General features: G+C 35.1%; 1 protein-coding gene across 8 annotated transcripts in view; it reads right to left on the bottom strand.

Moving 5' to 3' along the window:
- PSD3 (pleckstrin and Sec7 domain containing 3) overlaps positions 1-13,401 on the bottom strand; it is a gene marked incomplete at its 3' end in the record, with an annotated part of 575,664 nt that overhangs the window by 277,933 nt on the left and 284,330 nt on the right. The gene's annotated exons all lie outside the window — the stretch shown is intronic.

The following is a 13,401-nucleotide window of genomic DNA, read 5'->3' on the forward strand; positions in this document are numbered from 1 at the left end:
GGAAGGTGGGAGGGAGATGCAAAAGGGAGGAGATATGGGGTATATGTATATGTATAGCTGATTCACTTTATTATAAAGCAGAAACTAACACAACATTGTAAAGCAATTAAACTCTAAAAAAGATGTTAAAAAAAAAAGTAGTCGCTTCCCACTTCTCCTTTCACAACTGCCCTTCTGCCTTACAACATGGAACAATCTGTCCAACGTGTGCTAGCTAATTAATTATAGGGAAAGTGCTAAATAACTTTTGTTAAAAACTTTGCCTCTTCCATCAGCAAAGAGGGCATATAGTCACACTTACATGATAGACTGGATGAATGTATTAACAATGATAACTAGCTTTGCCAATTAATGTATTTGGTAGATATTTCCTATAATTTCAATAAATTGCACCTGCAGTCCTAAGTTTTGATGAAAATTTAAAGCACAGAAAGGAACTTTAAGGGAAAATACACTATACTGAAATAGAGAAATAACATAATAGAAAATAACATTATATTGAAAAAGACAATGTCTCAATTTTCCCAATCCTTATCTAGTATATCAGATCAAACAACGTGCCCCACGGTAAAATGTAACAAGTATAATCAATAGTCATTTTGATATGACTTGCAAGGCTTTTTTGGGATATGTTTCAAGGATTTGAGAAAATGAATGAATAATGACTAGGTAAAAAATTATTTTCCACGTCAGGTGATTCCAATTCTTTGCTTTTAACAAAATTAAAAGAGGACATAATTTAATCATCAGTTAAGAACAAAAATGTTTTTTAATATATGATTTGGTGAATTCAAATACTTGCAACATTATCTGCTTTTAATCAATTTTCCATTGCTAAGAATGATAAAAATTTCTTCTAGAATTATTTATATTTAAACACCTGAAGTCTTTTAGTCATAAGAAATTGAAACTTCCATTTCAATTTACATAATTTTTGTTAAAATAAGTATCAAATAAAACTATCAATAAAAGACTCTGAAATACAAAAACATAAAAATAAAACTATGGAAAAGTGGGCAAGTAGCAAAAAAGAGGGTTTTTTTTAATATGATGGAGTATCAACTTACTATAACTTTTTAAAAACTACCAGCTTTATTAAAATATACTTCATATAACATTCACCCTTTTGAACTATATAATTTAATAATTCTTCATATACTGATAAAGTTGTATGACCATCACCACTACCTAAATTCAGAACATGTTCTTCACCCCAAAAAGCTGCCCATATCCATTAGTAGTCACTCCCCAAATCTCTCTTCCCAACCCCACTACCCATCTCCTGGCAACCACTAACAAACTTTTAATTTACTAAAGCCTATGGAGTTGCCTATGCAGAACATTTCACATAAATGGAATCATACAAAATGTGGTCTTTCATGACTGGCTTCTTTCATTTAGCATAACGTTTTCAACGTTCACCCATACTGTAGCATTAATCAGTATTTAACTTTTTTTTATTGCCAAATAATATTCCATTGTATAAATATACTAAATTTTGTTTATCCATTCAGAAGTTGGTAGATACTTGCACTGTTTCCAAATTTTGGTTATTATAATGTAGCTAAAAATATTTGTGTACAAGTTTTTGTGTGGACATGTTTTCATTCCTCCTATGTGTATAACTCAGGAGTAGAATTGCTGGGTCATATGGTAACTCTATGCTTAATCATTTGAGAAACTGATGGCACCAGTTTACATTCCCACTAGAAGTGTATGAGAGTTTCAATTTCTCTACATCCTTACCTGTCCTTTTTATCTTAGCCAACCTAGTGGGTGTGAACTGGTATCTTGTGGTTCTGATTTGCATTTCCCTAATGACTAATGATGTTCAGCATCCGTTCGTGCACTTATTGGCCATTTGTATATATTCTTTGGAGAAATGCGTATTCAAATCCTTTGCCCTTTTCTTATTATTTGTGTTTTATTGTTGAGTTGTAAGTGTTCTTTATATATTCTGGATACAAGCTCATTATCATATACACACTTCACAAATACTGTCTCTTATTATGTGAATTGTCTTTTCACTTGATGGTGTTCTTTGAAGCAGAGAAAGTTTTTAACCTAGATGACATTCAATTTATCTATTTTTTTCTTTTGTTGCTTGTGCTTTTGGTGTCAAATGCAACAAATTTCTGTCTAATCCAAAGTCACAAAGATTTATTCCTATGTTTTCTAAGAGATTTTATACTGTTAGCTCTTACATTTAGATATTTGATCCATTTTGCGTTAATATTTTTTTTTTTTTTTTTTTTGCGGTACGCGGGTCTCTCACTGTTGTGGCCTCTCCCATTGCGGAGCACAGGCTCCGGATGCACAGGCTCAGTGGCCATGGCTCACGGGCCCAGCTGCTCCGCGGAATGTGGGATCTTCCCGGACCAGGGCACAAACCCATGTCCCCTTCATCGGCAGGTGGACTCTCAACCACTGCGCCACCAGGGAAGCCCTTGCGTTAATTTTTGTACAGGGTAGGGAAGACAAATCCAACTTCATTCTTTTGCATGTGCTATATGGTTGTCCCAGCACCATATGTATTCTTTCTCCACTGAATGGCCTTGGCATCCTTGTCAAAAATCAAAAGACTGTAAATGTAAGGGTTTACTTCTGAACCCATAATTCTATTGCACTGATCTAGATGTTTGGTTTGATGCCAGTATACTACTCTCTTGATTCTTGTACCTTTGTAGTAAGTTATTTACACCTCTGCATTCTTTTTGATATGGTTCAGAAAACCACATGAACAATTTAGCACCTTAATGATTTTTATGTGCAGAGCTCAGTAGGGTTATGTATATTCACACTGTTGTGAAACAGATTTCCAGAACTCCTTCATCTTGCAAATCTTAAACTCTATACTCATTTAAAAAACAACTCACCAGTCTTCCCTGGTGGCGCAGTGTTTGAGAGTCCGCCTGCCGATGCAGGGGACACAGGTTTGTGCCCCGGTCTGGGAAGATTCCACATGCTGCGGAGCGGCTGGGCCCGTGAGCCATGGCTGCTGAGCCTGCACGTCTGGAGCCTGTGCTCCGCAACGGGAGAGGCCACAACAGTGAGAGGCCTGCGTACCGCAAAAAAAAAAAAAAAAAAATTTCACCTTTTCCCTCTCCCCCAGGCTTCTGGTAACCATCATTCTACTTTCTGTTCTAATGAATCTGAATATTTAGGTAACTCATGAAAGTGAAATTATAGTGTTCTCAAAGTTTATCCATGTTGTAGCATATATCATAAGTTCTTCCTTTTTTAAGGCTGAATATTTCACTGTATGTATACCACTCTTTTTTTTTTTTTTTTTTGCCGTACGTGGGCCTGTCACTGTTGTGGCCTCTCCCGTTGCGGAGCACAGGCTTTGGACGTGCAGGCTCAGGGGCCATGGCTCACGGGCCTAGCCGCTCCACGGCATGTGGGATCCTCCCAGACCAGGGCACGAACCCGCGTCCCCTGCATCGGCAGGTGGACTCTCAACCACTGCGCCACCAGGGAAGCCCCATATACCACATTTTTGTTCAACAATTCATCCACTGGTAGACATTTGGGGTGTTCCACTTCTGCATTATTTTAAGTGCTGCTATGCACATGGGTGTGCAAACATCTCCTTGAGATCCTGCTTTCAGATCGTGTGGATATATAGCCAGAAATAGGATAGAGGCATCATGTGGTATTTCTAATCTTTTAAGAAACCGCCATACTATTTTCCATAGGGCTGCACCATGTTACAATCCCACCAACAGTGTACAAGGATTCCAATTTCTCCACATATTTGCCACCTCGTTTTTTTTTTTTTTAATAGTAGCCATCCTAATGGGTGTGAGGTAGTTTTGCCTGGCATTTCTCTGATGATTAGTGAAAGCTGAGCATCTTTTCATATGCTTCTTGGTTATCTGTATAATATCTTCAGGTAAATGTCTAATTCAAAGCCTTTGCCCTCTTTTTAATTGGGTTATTTGATTTTTTGTTGTTATTGTAGAGTTGCAGGAGTTCATTACATATTCTGGATATTAATTCCTCATCAGATATATGATTGGCAAATATTTTATCCCATTCTGTAGGCTGTCACTTCACTTTGTTGACTGTGTCCTTTGGTGTACAAAAGCTTGTAAGTTTGTCTATTTTAAATTTAAATTTTGCTACCTGTGCGTTGGGTGTCAGATCCAAGAAATCATTGCCAATTCCAATGTCATGAAGCTTTTTCTCTATGTTTTCTTCTAGGAGTTTTGTAGTTTTAGGTCTTGTATTTAGGTCTTTAATCTCTTTTGAGTTAATTTTTTATATGGTATAAGGGTGCAACTTCATTGTTTTGCTTGTGGATATCCTTTATTCCCAGCACCATTTGTTGAAGAGACTGTCCTTTCCCCATTGAGTAGTCTTGGCACCCTTGCTGAAGACTGTTAAAGCATATATGCAAGAGTTTATCTGGGGGCTCTGTATTCTACTCCATTTGTCTATTGCCTGTCTTTATGCCAGTATCACACTCATTAGATTATTGTACACTTGTAATATGTTTTGGAATCAGGAAGTGTGAGTCCTCCAATTTTGTTTTCAAATCTGTTTAGGCTATTCACAGCCCCTTGAGATTCCATATGAATTTTAGGATGAAATTTTCTATTTCTGAAAAAAAGTCATTGGAATTTTGATAGGAATTGTAATTGAATTTCAGTATTAGCTTATCAAATTTCTGGGGGAGGGGGAGAAAAGCTAGCTGGGATTTTGACAATGACTGTGTCCAACCTGAAGATCACTTTGGAGAGTATGGCACTTTAACATTAAGCTTTCCAATCCATGACCATGAAATTACTTTCCACTTATTTGGTTTCTTTCAACAATGTTATATAGTTTTCAATGTCAATGTACTGATCTCATATTGCTAAGTTTATTCTTAAGTATCTTAGTATTTCTGACTGATATTGTAAACGAAATGAATTTCATTTTCATATTGTTCATTGCTAGTATCAGCAATACAAATGATCTTTGTATATTCAACTTTTATTCTACAGCCTTGCTGAACGTGTTTTTTAGATTCTAATCATTTTTGGATTTTTTTTTTCTTTTTTGTAGATTCCTTAGGATTTTCTGTATAAAAGATCAGGTCTTCTGCAAAGAGAGAAAATTTGACTTATTTCTTTCTTATCTTGATATGTTTTATTTTTTCCTTGACTAATTACCCTGGATAAAATCTTCAATACATTACAAAGAAGTGGCAAGTGCAGACATTCTTGCCTTGTTTCTGATCTGGAGACAGCTTTCTATCTTTCCCATAAAGTATGATGTTAGCTATGAGTTTTTCATAGAGCTCATTTTCAGGAATTAAAGAAATTCCTTTTTATTCCTGGCTTATTAGATGTTTTCTTTTTAGTTATGAAATGGTGTTGGATTTTGGCAATGCTTCTTATGTGTTTACTGAGATAATCATGTGGCTTTTCTCTTTTATTCCATTAATAAGGTGATTAGATTGATTTTCATATGTTGAACCAATCTTGTATGCCCGTAATAAATCTCAAATGGTTATAATGTATAGTCCTTTTTATATATTGCTAGATTAAGTTTCCTTTTTTTTTTTTTAAGGATTTTGTGTCTATGTTCACAAGTGCTATTCATAAGGGATATTAGTTTTCTTGTGATAGTTTTGACTGGTTTTGGTATCAGTGTAATACAGTCTTCATAGAACACTTTGAAAAATACTTTGATTTTCTATTTCTTCTTGATTCAGTTTCAACAATATTTATCATTCTAGAAATCTGTCCATTTCACCTGGGTAATCTAATTTGTTAATATACAATTGCTGACAGTATTCTCTTATAATCCTTTTATTTCTGTAAGGTAATAGTAATGTCCCCTCTTTCATTACTGATTTTAGTGATTTAAATCGGGTTTTTTTTTTCCCATGGTCAGGCTAGCTAGACATTTGTCAATGTTGTTGACCTTTCAAAGAAAACACTTCTAGTTTCATTAAAATGTTTATTGTTTTTCTATTCTCTATTTATTTCTTCTCTAAATTATTTCCTTCCTTCTGGTTTCTTTGGGTTTAGTTGCTTTATTTTTGTTTCTTATACTGGAAGTTTAGGTTATTGCTTTGAGATCATTCTTCTTTTTTAATATAAGCAATTACAGCAACAAATATGCCACTTAGCAATGCTTGAGCTGCATCTCATATGTTTTATGCTGCATTTAATTTTCATTTGTCTCAGAGTATTTTTAAATTTCCCTTGTGAATTTCATCTTTGGCCCATAGTTATTTAGGAATGTATTGTTCAATTTCCACAAATTTCACTGTTAATGACATAATTCCGTTCCATTGTACTCAGTGAACATACTTTGTATATTTTCACTCCTTTTCAACTTACTGAGACTTACTTTTTGTTCTATCTTGGAAAATATTCCATGTGTACTTGAAAAGAATACATATTTTGCTGCTGCTGAGTGGAGTGTGCTACAGAGTGTGCTTCGTTGATTTCTGCCTAGTTATTCTAAAGATAATTGTAAGTGGTGTACTGAAGCCTCAAACTATTGTTAAATTGTCTATTTCTCCCTTTAATTCTCCCCTCCCACCAGCTTTACTGAGATATAGCTGACATGTAACATTGTGTGAGTTTAAGGCGTCCAAAGTGATGTTTTTCTACACATGTATAGCAAATTGATCACAGTAAGGTTAGTTAACACATCTATCACCTCACATAGTTACCTTTGGTGTGTGTGTGTGATGAGAACTTTTAAAATCTACTCTCTTAGCAACTTACGAGTACACAATACAGTATCATTAACTGTAGTCACCATGCTGCACCATCTCCAGAACACATTCATCTTATAACTGGAGGTTTATAAGCTTTGACCACCTTTACCTATTTCCTCCATCCTTCAGCCCCTGACAATCACTAATCTACTCTCTGTTTCTATGAGTGCATTTTCTTTCTTTTCTCTCAGCTTTATTGATATAATTGATATATAACATTCTGTAAGTTTAAGGTGTCCAACATAATGATTTAACATATGTACATATAGCATATGTACATATAGCAAAATGTACATATAGCAAAATGATTGCCACAATAAGATTAACACATACAGCTCTCCATATATTTACATGTTCGTGTGTGTGGTGACAACTCTGAAGATCTTAACAACTTCCAAATACGGTGCTGTTAACTGTAATCATCATGCTGTGCATTATTAGATCCTGAGAACTAATCCATCTTATAAATGAAAGTTTGTACCCTTTGACAACCTTCACCCATTTCCCCCACACATACCTGATCTTGGCAACCACCAATTTGCTGTTTCTATATGTGTGCATTTTCTTTTTAGATTCCACATATAAATGAGATCACACAATATTTGTCTTTCTCTTATTTCACTAGAATAATGCCCTCAAGGTTCATCCACGTTGTCACAAACAGTAGGATTTCCTTCTATTTTATGGCTGAGTAATATTTCATTGTGTGCATTATCTATCTATCTTCTTACCTACCTGCCCATCTATCTCACATTTTCTTTACCCATTCATCCGTAGCTGGACACTTAAGCTGTTTTCATGCCTTGGTACTGTAAATAACGCTGCAGTGAACAGAGGAGCATGGGCATCTTTTAGAGATGGTGATTTCATTTCCTCTGACTATATACCCAGAACTGGGGCTGCTGGATTATATGGTAGTTCTATTTTAATTATGAGAAACCTCCATACTGTTTTCCATATATGGCTTGTATCAAGTTACATTCCCACCAAAAGTATACAAGGGCTCCCTTTTCTCCATATCCTTGCCAGCACTTGTTAACTGTTGTCTTTCTGAGAACAGCCATTCTAACAGGTGTGAAGAGATAGCTCATTGTGAGGTGATAACTCACTGCAGTTTTGATTTGTACTTCCCTGATGATTAATAATGATGAGCATCTTTTCATGTACCTGTTGGCCATGTGTATATCTTCCTTGGAAAAATTCAGTTTCTTTGCCCATTTAATCAGATTATTATTATTGTTAGTGAGTTGTATGAGTTCCTTATGTATTTTGATTATTAACCACTTAGCAGACAAACAATTTACAAATACTTTCTCGCATTCCATAGGTTGCCTATTCTTTTTGTTGATGATTTCCTTCGCTGTGCAGAAGGTTTTAAGTTTGATGTTGTCCCATTTATTAATTTGCTTTTATTGCTTTTGCTTTTGGTGTCAGAGTCAAAAAACCACTGCCAAGACCAGTGTCAAAGAGGTTACTGCCTATGTTTTCTTCTAAGAGTGTTATAGCTTCAGGTCTTACATTCAAATCTTTAATCCATTTCAAGCTAATTTTTTGAGTGATATAAGGGTCCAGTTTCATTCTTTAGCATGTGGTTATTCAGTTTTCCCAACACCATTCACTGAAGAGACTATCTTTATACCACTGAGCATTCTTAGCTACCTTTTCAAATATTAATTGATTATATAGATGTGTGGATTCATTTCTGGGATCTTAATTCTGTACAATTGGTCTATGTGTCTGTTTTTATGCCAGTACCATACTGTTTTGAATAGTACAGCTTTGCAGTATAATTTGAAATCTGGGAGGTGTGATGCATATGGCTTTGTTGTTTTGGCTATTTGGGGTCTTTTGAGGTTCCATACAAATTTTAGGGTTGTTTGTTCATTTCTGTAAAAAAAAAAAGATGCCATTAAAATTTTGATGGAGATTGCACTGAATCTACAGATGGCTGTGCGTAGTATGGACATTTTAACAATATTAATTCTTCCAATCATGAACATGGGACATCTTTCCATTCGTGTCTTCAATTTCTTTCTTCAATGTCTTTTAGTTTTCAGTGTACAGATCTTTCATCTCCTTGGTTAAATTTATTCATAAGTATTTTATTGTTTTTGATGCCATTGTGACTGGGATTGTTTTATTTCTTTTTCAGAGAATTCATCCTTAGTGTACAGAAACACACACTGATTTTTGTATATTGTGTTCTAACAGGTTTTTTTTTTCTGTGTGTGAAGTCTTTAGGGTTTTCTATCTTTAAGATTATATCATTTAAGAAAAGAGATAATTTTACTTCTTCCTTTCCAATTTGGATGCTTTTTATTTCTTTTCTTTGTTTGACTGCTCTGGCTAGGATTTCCATTACTGACTTGAATAGGAGTGGTGAGAATGGAAACCCTTGCTTTGTTCCTGATCTTAGAGGAAAAGCTTTCAACATTTCACCACTGAGTATGATGTTAGCTGTGGGCTTGTCACGTATGGGCTTTATTATGTTGAGGTACATTTCTATACCCAATTTATTGAGAATTTTTGTCATGAAAGGATAATGAATTTTGTCAAATGCTTTTTCTGTATCTATTGAGATGACTGTATGATTTTTAACCTTTCAGTCTATTAATGATTATTGATTTGTGTATGCTGAAACACTTTTGCCTCATAGGGATGAGGCACTTGATCATGGTGTATGATCCTTATAATGTGCTGCTGAATTCAGTCTGCTAGTATTCTGTTGAGAATTTTTGCATTTATATCCATCAGTGGCTTGTGATTTTCTTGTAGTGTCTTTATCTGGTTTTGGTACCAAGGTAATGCTGGCCTTGTAAAATGAGTTTGGAAGGAGTCCCTCCTCCTCTTGAATTTTTTGGAAGTTTGAGAAGGACTGGCATTAATTATTCTTTAAATATTTGAATTCACCAGTGAAACCATCTGGTGCTAGGCCTCTCTGTATTGAGAGGTTTTTGATGTTGATTCAGTCTCCTTACACATTATTGGTCTGTTCAGGTTTTCTATTTATTTTTGATTCAGTCTTGATAGGCTATATGTTTCTAAGAATTTATGTCTCTTCTAGGTTGCCCAACTTATTGGCATATAATTATTTACAGTAGTCTCTTATGATCCTTTGTATTTCTGTGTTATCTGTTGTAATGTCTCCTCTTTCATTTATAATTTTATTTATTTGAGTCCTCTTTTTGTCTTGGTTAGTCTAGCTAAAGGTTTGTCAATTTTGTTTCAAAAAGCCAGCTCTTAGTATTATTAATCTTTTCTATTGTTTTCCTATTTTCCACTTCATTTATTTCTGCTCTTATCTTAGCTCTACTCTTATTTCCTTCTGCTAACTCTGGCTTACTTTGTTCTTCTTCTAGCTCCTTGAGGTGTAATGTTAGATTGTTTGAGATATTCCTATTTTCTTATAGCTATAGTTTGTTCTTAGAACTGCTTTTGCTTCATCCCATACACTTTGGTATGTTGTGTTTCCACTTTTGTTTGTCTCAAGATACTTTTTCATTCCTTTTTAATTTCTTCTTTGATCCACTGGTTGCTCAGAAGTATGTTGTTTAATTTCCATGTGTTTGTGAATTTTCCAGCTTTCCTCCTATTAATGAATATCTAGTTTCACACTTTTGTGGTCTGAAAAGATACCTGATATAATTTTTATCATCTTCAATTTGCTGAGACTTGTTTTGTGCATAACATGATCCTAGAAACTGTTTCATGTGTGCTTAAAAATATATGTATCATGCTGCTGTTTAATGGAATATTCTATATATGTCTGTCAGATCAAATTGATCTATAGTGTTGTTCAAATCCACTATTTCCTTTTTGATTCTCTGTTGGATGATCTATCCATTGGTGAGAGTGGGGTCTCCAAGTAGTATTATACAGCTGACCCTTGAACAACATGAGTTTGATCTCCATGGGTTCACTTACACATGGATTTTTTTCAATAAATACACTGGAAAATTTTTTGGAGATTTGCAGCAATTTGTAAAAATCTCAGACAAACCACATAGCTCACAGCCTATCATCACAGGGAAGTGCTTTTTTTTTTTAATGTAGCAATGTTTCTAATACTATATTATAAATGACTGTAATGCTGTATGCCATAAAAATTTTATAACAATTTATTCATTAGTGTACAGGCTAGGCTACCATGAAGCAATCTTATTGCTGCTTCTTTGTTATCAATGCATGAATCATTACACCTGTAAATAAATATGAATTTCTTTTTCACATTATCTTTTCCTTTTGATGTCTGGCATTATTAATACATGTAACACCTATAGCATTTTGTACCACATAAGACAATATTGATGTAGGTACTGACAGAGAATTCATCTTATAAACAGGTGATAAGCTTAATGATAATTATAAGTTTAACATAAGGAGGAGAAAATACATTTGCTGTACTGTATTTACTGATACCACTAAGTTCATAAACTTACAGTACAGTAAATATATTTTTTCCTCCTTATGATTTTCTTAATAACATGTTCTTTTCTCTAGCTTACTTTATCGTAAGAATAAAGTATGTAATACATACAACAGACAAAATATGTGTTGTTTACATTATTGGTAAGGCTTCAGGTCAACAGTAGGCTATTAGTAGTTAACTTTCGGGGAAGTTAAACATTACGCGCAGACTTTCAACTGCACGGGGGTGGGAGGGGGGGTCGGTGCCCCAGCTCAAACATTGTTTCAAGAGTCAGCTGAATCACTCTCTCACCTTTTAGCTCTGTTAATATTTGGTTTATATGTGTAGGTGCTCTGGTGTTGAGTACATAGTCTCCCTTCCATTTGTTAGCTTTTTATCCATGTATTTCAGGGCTGTGTTATGAAGTGCCTATACCTTAGAATTGTTATATCCTCTTGGTGGACTGACCCTTTTATCATTATAAAATGTCTGTCTTTGCCTCTAGCAATTCTGGTCTTAACATACATTTTTTTTATATTAATGGAGCCACTCCACCTGTCTTTCAATTACTGTTAGCCCAGTAGTACATTTTCCATTCTTTTACTTTCAACTTACTTGTCTCTGAATCTAAAGTGTGTCTTTTGTAGACATAGTTAGATGCTTTTAATCCATTTTTCTAATCTTTCATGTCCAATACCTGGCTTCTCCTAGAGGCAGTTTCTATTGACTGCTATTCATACTATGTATGGGCCATACTTTCCTATTTCTTTGTCTCAAAATTATTTGTTGAAAACTAGAAATCTTAAATAACATAATACAGCCACTCTGTAAATCAGGTTCCTTCCCCTCCCCATCTTTCGATGTCACTGTTTACTTGCTTCTCCTGAACTAATTCTGTAAAGTCTATGTTCTTTGCTGTGTGTGGCCACTGAAGTCTCTGCTCAGTTAGCTCAGCAGTCAATCTATTACTGGACAGAGGTTCCCTAAACACTCTGAACCAGGAAGTAGTCAGCCTGTGCCGTGGGGTTCTGCATGTGCTGAGGCTCCAGGAGGTGGTTCACAAATCTGTCTGAGGCTTCACTTTCTGCTTGTGCAAAATCTCAAAGTCAGGCAGAAGTGAGAACTTAGGGTCTTCTCAAGTTTTTTCCTGGGCAGGTAGACACAGATTCCCAAATATATTCAGAGCTTACCAAAGCCCCCTTTATGTATCTTATTTCCCAGCTTTTCCTTTTGAGTTTCTTGGTCAGCCTCTTGTTTGTCAGCCTCTTGTTTACCACCATCCCAGGCAGCAGCAGTGTTGAACAACTGCCACATACTCTGGGGAGAAGACTGTTTTCAGTGAGTGAACGCAGAGTCAGATCAAAGAAAAACAAGCTATGCAAGTGATGATTTTCCAGGGAGCTGCCAGACATGTCACATACACGTAATGACAATTCCCTGGGAATGGGGCTTTGAGGAGAGCTCCAAATTGCCCATTCCAGTGGATGCTAGGCTTTTGGTTTTCAAAGCTACTGTGACTGTGAGGCTACTGGTTTTCAAGATTACTCTGGAGCTGGGGAGAGGGGAATGGTAAACAGGATAAGTGGAAACAGAACAAAGCTTTCTGTTCTTATGGAAATTCAGCTGGGTTTTATTTTTTTCCTCCAATAAAGTCTTTAGATTGTTACAAGCATCCTGGTTAATATCCAGAGTTCTGAAAATGTTTATTTTGGCCATTTTTTGCTAGTGTTCTCACTGTTTTTTGGAGGAACGGATTTTCAGAAGTACCGTCATTTAGAAATCTTTCTCCCTGACTGTGATCTTTAGACCCTAATGAAAGACTATTTTTAATATCAATAATTAACATCCACATCAAAAATTATCTTTTGTTAAGTTTTAATTACTTAACACAATAAAATATTTAGATGACAACTTTAAACTGGATGAGAAGCTACTAGTTTTTTCCAAATTCTTTTGGCAGATTCATGAGCAGTATGTATAAAGATCACTCAGTCAAAAATGCTTCTTTAGGACACCAGGAATTTCTATGATAAGGTGTAAATAAAACTTTCATCATTTAATTGTTATGTTTTACAACATTTAAAAATAATGATAAAGCCCCTGGTGTTATTTTAGTTTATAAAATCACACTCATTCTAAATTCAGTTTTATTTCATTTACTTGCTTGTTTGGTATTGCCTTTTGTATACTTTCACAGTAACTAAACATTGCCTATATTAGTATAAAGATATCAATTTGACTCACATGAACTTTGAAACAGCGATTAGGA

The sequence above is a fragment of the Mesoplodon mirus genome (genome assembly GCF_964341445.2).
Source record: "Mesoplodon mirus genome assembly, chromosome: 20".
NCBI lineage: Eukaryota > Metazoa > Chordata > Mammalia > Artiodactyla > Ziphiidae > Mesoplodon > Mesoplodon mirus.